Source organism: Cajanus cajan, chromosome 7 (assembly GCF_000230855.2).
Source record: "Cajanus cajan strain Asha chromosome 7, NIPB_CcT2T_4, whole genome shotgun sequence".
Taxonomy (NCBI): Eukaryota; Viridiplantae; Streptophyta; class Magnoliopsida; order Fabales; family Fabaceae; genus Cajanus; species Cajanus cajan.
Genome location: NC_138523.1, coordinates 11,419,728 through 11,427,781, shown reverse-complemented (window position 1 = coordinate 11,427,781; position 8,054 = coordinate 11,419,728). Strand labels below are relative to the sequence as shown.

Genomic DNA, 8,054 nt, shown 5'->3' with positions numbered 1-8,054 from the left:
ACAATATTTTTTTAAAAAATATTATTGATATAAATGAAAAAAATTACATTAAAAATTAAAATAACACTTATTTTATGACTTATTTTTTTCTTTTTACATAACAAGTAATATGAAATGAATAAATTACATTATTTTTGTTTGTTATGCATTAAAATATAAGATTAGACTGTTTTATCTTAAACATAACGTAAACAAGTGGAACTATTAGACATATTACTTTACTCTCAATTCTCGATAAATTTGGGGAAAAAAATCTTCTTAAATAAAAATTATTGAAATTATTACTCATTAATATTTTGTCAACTAATACTACCTCTAGTTCATGATCGGAGTAGGCCAAGATAACGATCTTAAATATTACAAACCAAACTAATCACAATCTCACGAATAAACATTTTACTTCAGATTGTTACAATGACTTATCTCGTGGTTCACAAATTTCCCAAAATTTAACAAACTCATCCTAACTATAGGCCAAGGCAATAGAATAATGATAAAAATTTGAGAAGGAAATGACAGCCAGTAATTAAAAAAAAAGCATATTAATAAATATCTGAAACAGTTTTTTTTTTTTTCCACGAGCAGTTAATTAAATTTTAAAATAAATTAAAATACGATCTGGATGTATAAGATGATTTGAACATTTCAAATTAAAACTGATCAAAGTCGCTAAACACCACAATTTAAAACAATGACGTACCATAAATGAAGGTGGCGTGACCATAATTACAATTTAAAAGCTAGCATGGGATAAATATTAGTAAAAAAATATATATATTTATCTGATTTATTGAAGAGTAATTTCTATTATAAAATCTGATTAATTATATTTTTCTATCCACGAAGATGAAATCCAAAACCTTGCTAGATCAACAACTTGATGATGCACATTGTTTGTAGTCTCCATATGTAATTGTATCCAGCAATTAAGCAGTGTGTGAGCATGAAATGGGTCCAATCCATTTACATAGACACAAACAGTGTTTCCAAGCAACCCAGGTGGGGTGTTCAAACTTTGAGGTGGAAACAGTCAAATCACCACCCACTAATTCATGCCCGTGCTTATCAACATTATTTTGAGGTGTTCAGTATAACAATTTTGGGCAAATTATTTTTATGTTTATCTCATATTTCTCTTTAAAATGATAGAAAGATGATAAAAGTGATAATATAATACAAATTATTGTATAAATACATTTTTTTATTAGTTAAAATTTATTTAAAAATACAAAATTTAATAGATTTCACATTTTATGTAATGATTTTTCCTTTTGTAATTTTATAATTTTGAATAAGTTATAACCAATAAATATGAGTTTGTGGTTAACCCTGTTAATTATATTAGGGGAAGAATTGCTTAAGGTTGTGGTTAAAGATGAAAATAATGTTGCATCTAGAATGCACGTTGTAGGGAAGTAATAGTAGTGGTTGGTTAGGACTTCCTTTTCAAAAGGTGGTTTGAATAAAGGTAAGCTGGGTTCCATTTGGTGGCAGTGAAAATGAAGGATCAAACTGAGTTGATAACAAATATTGGTTCTATGTGGAATAACAGTTGTGCTTAAACCAAAATTTGGCTGACCTGTTGTTTAAACCACAATAATACATAGTAGTTAACATCGGACAAAGTTCCGAGTTCAGATCTATTATCATTATTTTTAATATTTTTAAAATCAATGATTCAACCGATTCATACACCGATTAAGTTCAATAATTAATTTACAGTTGAATCATGATCAATATTATAATAATAATAATAATAATAATAATAATAAATTTACTTTTACTTCTTTCTATTAATCCAACCAAGATGAGGCTTGATTGTAATTTTTATCGTTATTTCATAAATTTGGCATTTTTACTATTTTAATTGTAATATTTTGTCTACTTATTATCTCGACAACAACTAACATCCGGTGGAAAAAATGTTGAAAAAACAATTTAAATTTTTAAATTCAAATATCTTATATATTATTTAGATTTTAAAATATTTATTCTTTTAGGATATTATTTAGAATTGAAATATATTATATTTATTTTAGATATTTATTTCCTCTTTTAAGATTGTGATGTAAGGTCAATAAATAGATATTCTTGAGATGAGAAGAATCACCAGACCTATAGAAGGTGGTCACCGTCTTAAATGAGGGAGGAGGTCATATGATTATATGAAGGAGGGTTTCCAAATTTTGACAAAAAACTTGTGAATGAGAGTTTTCAAGTTTCGCTAGAAAACTTATGAGGAAGAGGTTTCCAAGTTTCACTTATAAAACTTGTGAGAAAGAAATTTTCAAGTTTAATCCACAAAACTTGAAGGAAGGATTTTCAAGATATATGATGTTATCTCCCTTAGCAAGTATACCAAATCATATAAGTAGTTCAATGAAAGTATGAGTATCGTCTCGTAAGGGACTTGCGCAACACTATACAAAATCACTCGTGTTTATCAATGAGCTCACAATAGTCATCATCCAAAATTTATCAATCACTCTAAAAAATAACCAACCCTAGTCCCTTACAAGTTGGCATAAGTTGCTAGATTAACCTATCAATCCCTTGCATAGTTTAACCAAGAAACCAACTTTCAAAATCAGAGCTTAAGAAAAACTAATGTCATTTACTCTGTTCCTAGCAATAAGCACCATTAACTGCTCCATTTCCATTCAAAAGTTTAAAATCATTTTCCAATCTCTTAAAAACCTCAAGTGCAAGTTAGGGGTGATCAAACTGTTAGGAATATGCCTAAATATCTTTAGGAGAATTATATTTCAAATATTTAAATTTAATCTGCTTTGATTATTTTAGGATTTGTTTCCTTATTTTTAGAATAGGATAATATCAATATTTGATTTTTTATAACAAATTTTCTCTATAAATAGAAACTTATGAATAAAATTAGATTATGCTCCTCTGATAAAAATAACTCTTATAAAATATCCCCTCAGATAAATACCATAAAATAACCACATCATTGGTATCTAGAGCTAAGGTTACGATCTTGGAGATGGAAGCAGAAATAAACTTTTCACAAATTTTTCCACCTATTTTTGATGGAGAAAGTTATGATCTTTGGGCGGTGAGAATGGAGTATACCTAGAAGCTTTAGATCTCTGGGAAGCCGTATAAGAAGATTATCATGTTTCTGCGTTGCCAGACAATCCTACCGTAGCCCAAATGAAAATTCACAAGGAAAAGAAAATCAAGAAGGCAAAGACAAAAAGTTGTCTCTTTGCATGTGTTTCACAAAATATTTTTACTAGGATCATAACTCTCAAATCGAAAAAAGAATTTGGGATTATCTAAAGGAAGAATATGTTGGAGATGAATGGATTCAAAGCATGCAAGTATTAAATTTAATGAGAGAATTTGAGATACAAAGAACGAATGAGACTGAGACAATCAAACAATACTTAGAAAAATTGCTTAGCATGGCTAATAAGGTATGGTTACTAAGAACACAATTTCTTGATTCTAGAATTGTTGAAAAAATTCTAGTAACTATACCTAAAAGTTATGAAGCTTCAGTAACAACTTTGGAGAACACAAAAGATCTAAATAAGATCACTTTGGCAGAGGTGTTACATGCATTGCAAGCATTAGAACAAACGAGACTTATGAGATAAGAAAGAACTGTGGAAGGTCTATATTTAGCCAGATGGAAGAACAACAATGGTGGCAAAAATAAGAAGGAATTATTCCAATAGAACAGTCAAAATAATAGCACTCAAATTTAGGAGAATTATATTTCAAATATTTAAATTTAATCTGCTTTGATTATTTTAGGATTTGTTTCCTTATTTTTAGAATAGGATAATGTCAATATTTGATTTTGTATAACAAATTTTCTCTATAAATAGAAACTCATGAATAAAATTAGATTATGCTCATCTGATAAAAATAACTCTTATAAAATATTCCCTCAGACAAATACCATAAAATAACCCCATCTTAAACCATAACAAGCATTATGCACAGGAAACAAAACAATAAAGCTAAATAACAACTGAGATTTATCACTTAGAGTTTCTACATGAGAATGGGTTTAGTTACATCAAACCCCCCAACAAGGGTGAGATTAGCTACACATAGACATGTAGAACTCTACAAAATGATGAAGAAAGGAAGAAGGTTGATCTTGAAGGTTCCAGAGCTCTATAGCCGCCACATAGACTCCAAGAAAGGTTCTCCTTTTTCTATCCTCGAAATTCCCCCTTTTAGGTCATGAAAGTTTTTGTCTTACATGATTAATCACATGTCAGCACAATTCACGCTAAGCGTAAGATGCCACACTAAGGGTGAGGGATTGGTCTAGAAAGGAATGACTTTCTTGAACACTAACGCTTAGTGCCAATTTCCATGCTTAGCTTGAGGATTGGAGTTTGTTCCTCGACTCTTTGTCAAGCTGAGCCTGAGCATGGATCTGAGGCTTAGTGTGGAAACTTAACCGAAAATTCCTTCTACTTTGAACTCGCCACTTTGTCCTTTGCTTCCTTCCTTCTTTCCTAACTTTCTCCTAAACTACAAAATAGCAATCAAATTCTTGTAAATTGCCTAAAAACATGATTTAAAGACAAAATTTGATCACTGTTGAGTGTCTTTTGTTCATAATTTACACTCAACTTTTGGTACTCTTTTTTTGGAAATTATAGATATATATATATATATATATGATATTTTACCCCCTAAATTTGAAGAATCAAAGTATACTAAATAGGTAGAAGAGTAGTAGAAAAATCTTAATGATTTCCCTCCCTTTTTGCAAAAAATTTTAGAAGACAGAGTTCCACATCCATAATTGTGGATCTGGAGCTTTAGCTGTGGGAATCTGGGGAGAAATCAGGAAGTCAAAAACTTGTAGCCATGGCTGTGGTTCTGCAACCATGGCTATGGAAACTTGCAGTGCAAAAATAGGACTCTAGAGAATTACAGCCATAGCTGTAGGTTCTCAGCTAAAGCGTTGAGGCATGGGAGATCAAGAAAAATTCCAGAAACACACAGCCAGAGCTGTGGTTTCATAGTTGCAGCGCTGGGACTTACTTCACCATGAAGGATTTGTCACAACTATGGTTGTGGATCTACAACTGTAGTGTTGGAGGTTACTTCACCTTGAAGAACTCTCCACAGCCATAGCTGTGGATTTACAGCTGCAGCCATAAGAGAAAAAAATCTCATTTTGGCCCCTGTTTCGAAGATAATATAAAAGAAAAAAGAGAGAGAAAACATGGTATCACAAATCAGAGGAAAAAGATTAGATTGAAGCACAAAACGAGGGAAGAACAAGGGGAGAACGAGATTTGGAAGCTAAATCCTTTGGGAACGAAGATCAACTCCATTTTCTTCATCCCTGCTAGGGATGGCAAAGTGGGTCGTGGCCCGCGGGCTGGCCCGTTGGCCTGCCAAAAATTGGCGAGCCGGGCCAATCATTTCAACCTGCCAAGCCCGCCCTGCCAAGCCCGCTAACCCGCTGGGCCAAATAGCGGGCCGACCCGCCACAACCCGCCGGCTCGCATATTTTTTTTATTTTAATTTAATTATTTTTATGTTTATTTTATTTTGATGTAGAAGATGAGGATTAAGATGATCAAGAAAAAAAGTAGAGACAACTTCTTCCAAGAGAACTTCTAATATTCTTAAAATAAAAATTCAAATTTAATTAATTGTATTTGAACTTGTTTTGTAGTCTATCAAAAAATTTAGTTTATAAGTAATTTGTAAGTTCATAATTTGGTTTTGATTTTGGTGTAAGTGGACTAATTTCTATTTGATTTTGTTCTAAGTTTGTAATTTGCTTTTGTTGACCATATATTATGTTCAATATGTATGCATTTTTAATTTCATATGGTTATATTTATTTATTTGTAGCAATTTTTTTTTATTTGAACATAAAATATATATTTTTTTCTATTTTTTATTATTTTTATTTTTGTATGCGGGCTGGCCCGCCAACCCGCCAGCTCGTCCTTAGGCGGGGCGGGCCAGCATCCCCAGCCCATTTTACACTGGCGGGTCAGCCTGGCCTGGCCCGTTTTTGGCGGGCCAATGGCGGGCTGGACCAAAACGGGCCAGGCTGGTCCGTTTTGCCATCCCTAATCCCTACTTGTAATTTCTTCTTTTAGTTATCTGATCTTGGAATGGCCATGTGTGGCTAAATCTATTTAGGATTGGTTGGATGTAACTACTAACTCTTCTTCTTCTTAAATATATATGTATTTCATTCTCATCACTTGTGTTTGATTCTTCTCTTAATGCTTACATCGGTTTGATCATTCGTTGTACGATTTTTGGTTTTTGAATCCGGTTGGAAAACATTTTTGAAAACTGGAACTGAATCTTGCACCTAAACATCTCTTGCTCTAGGAATAAACTTGATTTGTTTAGTCACCTTGTTCAAGTTATTCTTCTTAATGCAAAGTGTTAATCATAAAACATAGAGGAATCATGTTTTAGATTAATCACTTTAGGATTCAACTTTGAGGAATCTTGTTGAATTACTAAATGAACGTGGAAGTCATGAAATTGAAATCATATTTGTTTAGGAAGAGTTGAGAGTTAGCAAGTGCTTCTGAACCAATCCTTGTTTCTTAAAATTGTTTTTACTAATTTTATATTACTATGTTGCTTTACATCATCTTAACTCAATTGCAACCACACCAACATCTTCACATAAATCATTAGAGTAAGAATTACTAAACACTCAAATCCCTAAGGACAATACTGTATTTCTACAACAAAACTTGGTCCGTTTTCCAAGTGGTGTGTTATCAAAATCCTCATCAAGTTTCTGGCACCGTTGCCGGGGATTTGGTGCTATTTAGTAATTCTTGTTCTTTTGATTTTGTAATTGTGTAAATAATTCATTCTGTGAATATTTATAATATATAGATACATTTATCTTGTTGTGTTTTGTGGACTCACCTTGCTGTACAGACTTCTTGAATTTGTATGCGAGGGAAAACTCCAACCGAGGAATTACATTTTCACCCTGAAATTGAAAGAATGACAAGGAGGAACAACAGTAGGACAAGAAGGCTTAGACAGTTGAAGAGACTCCAAAAACAACAACAAGATCTTCCAAGTTCTTCTACTTCATCAAATCAACCATTCCTTGAATCAGAAATCGCTGAAGAAGGAATAGGAACTCATAATGGTGGACATGGAACAGCTAGGCCTCCAAGAAGGACCCTAGGTGATTACACACAACAACATAGTCCTAGGCATTTCTCCAATATAGCAGCTCCAAATACTTCTAGAGCTATGGAGATGAAGCCTATTTTCCTTACTTTGGTTAGCTCACAGCAACTTGCTGGCCTTGATCTTGAGGACCCATACTCACACCGTTCAAATTTTTATGAGCTATGTGGAACAATGGGAATTCCTAAAGGTGATGAGGAAGCTGTATATTTGAGGTTGTTTCCATTTTCTCTGACGGGAAAAGCTAAAGTCTAGTTACAATCTCACCCTAATCAAAGTCTGACAAGCTAGGGTGATGTGGAAAATAAGTTTGTTAATAGATTCTATTCATCATCCAAGTATATTAAGGCCAAATAAGAAATCACAACTTTCAGGCAAGGTGCAAATGAACCCTTTGTGAAGTCTGGGAGAGATTTAAGTCATTGCTTAAAAAATGTCCTAACCACGGGTTTGAGGATATAGCTCAACTCAACGTCTTTTTTAATGGAATCAAGCCTGAGGTAAAGATGTTATTAGATGCAGCAGCTGGTGGCACCATGATGACTGTGAGCCCAAAAGAAGCAACTCAAATTATAGAGTCTTTGGCATCTTCTGATCACCAAGCAGAGCATGGGAGACATCAATCTCATAAAAGAGGAGTTCTTGATCTAAGTACCAGTGATGCAATCCTTGCTCAGAACAAGCTGCTATCTCAACAGATTGAAGCACTTACTAGCAGATGGCCAAAATTCCACAGCAGCTTCATGCTATTGCTTCTTCCCCAGCTCAATCAAATTCTTCTCTAAAGTGTGATTTTTGTGGGGGAGAGCATCCCAATGATCATTGTGCTGAGAGTTCAAATGAAGAAGAGGTCAACTACGTGGGTA

The 8,054-nt window shown here is 33.1% G+C and overlaps 1 non-coding gene across 1 annotated transcript; it reads right to left on the bottom strand.

Annotated features, from left to right (window-relative positions):
- Nucleotides 1-7,534: 7,534 nt before the first annotated feature.
- Nucleotides 7,535-7,639, bottom strand: LOC114914961 (small nucleolar RNA R71). Its single transcript, XR_003802801.1, has one exon. It is a non-coding gene; the product is annotated as a small nucleolar RNA R71 (small nucleolar RNA).
- Nucleotides 7,640-8,054: the final 415 nt, after the last annotated feature.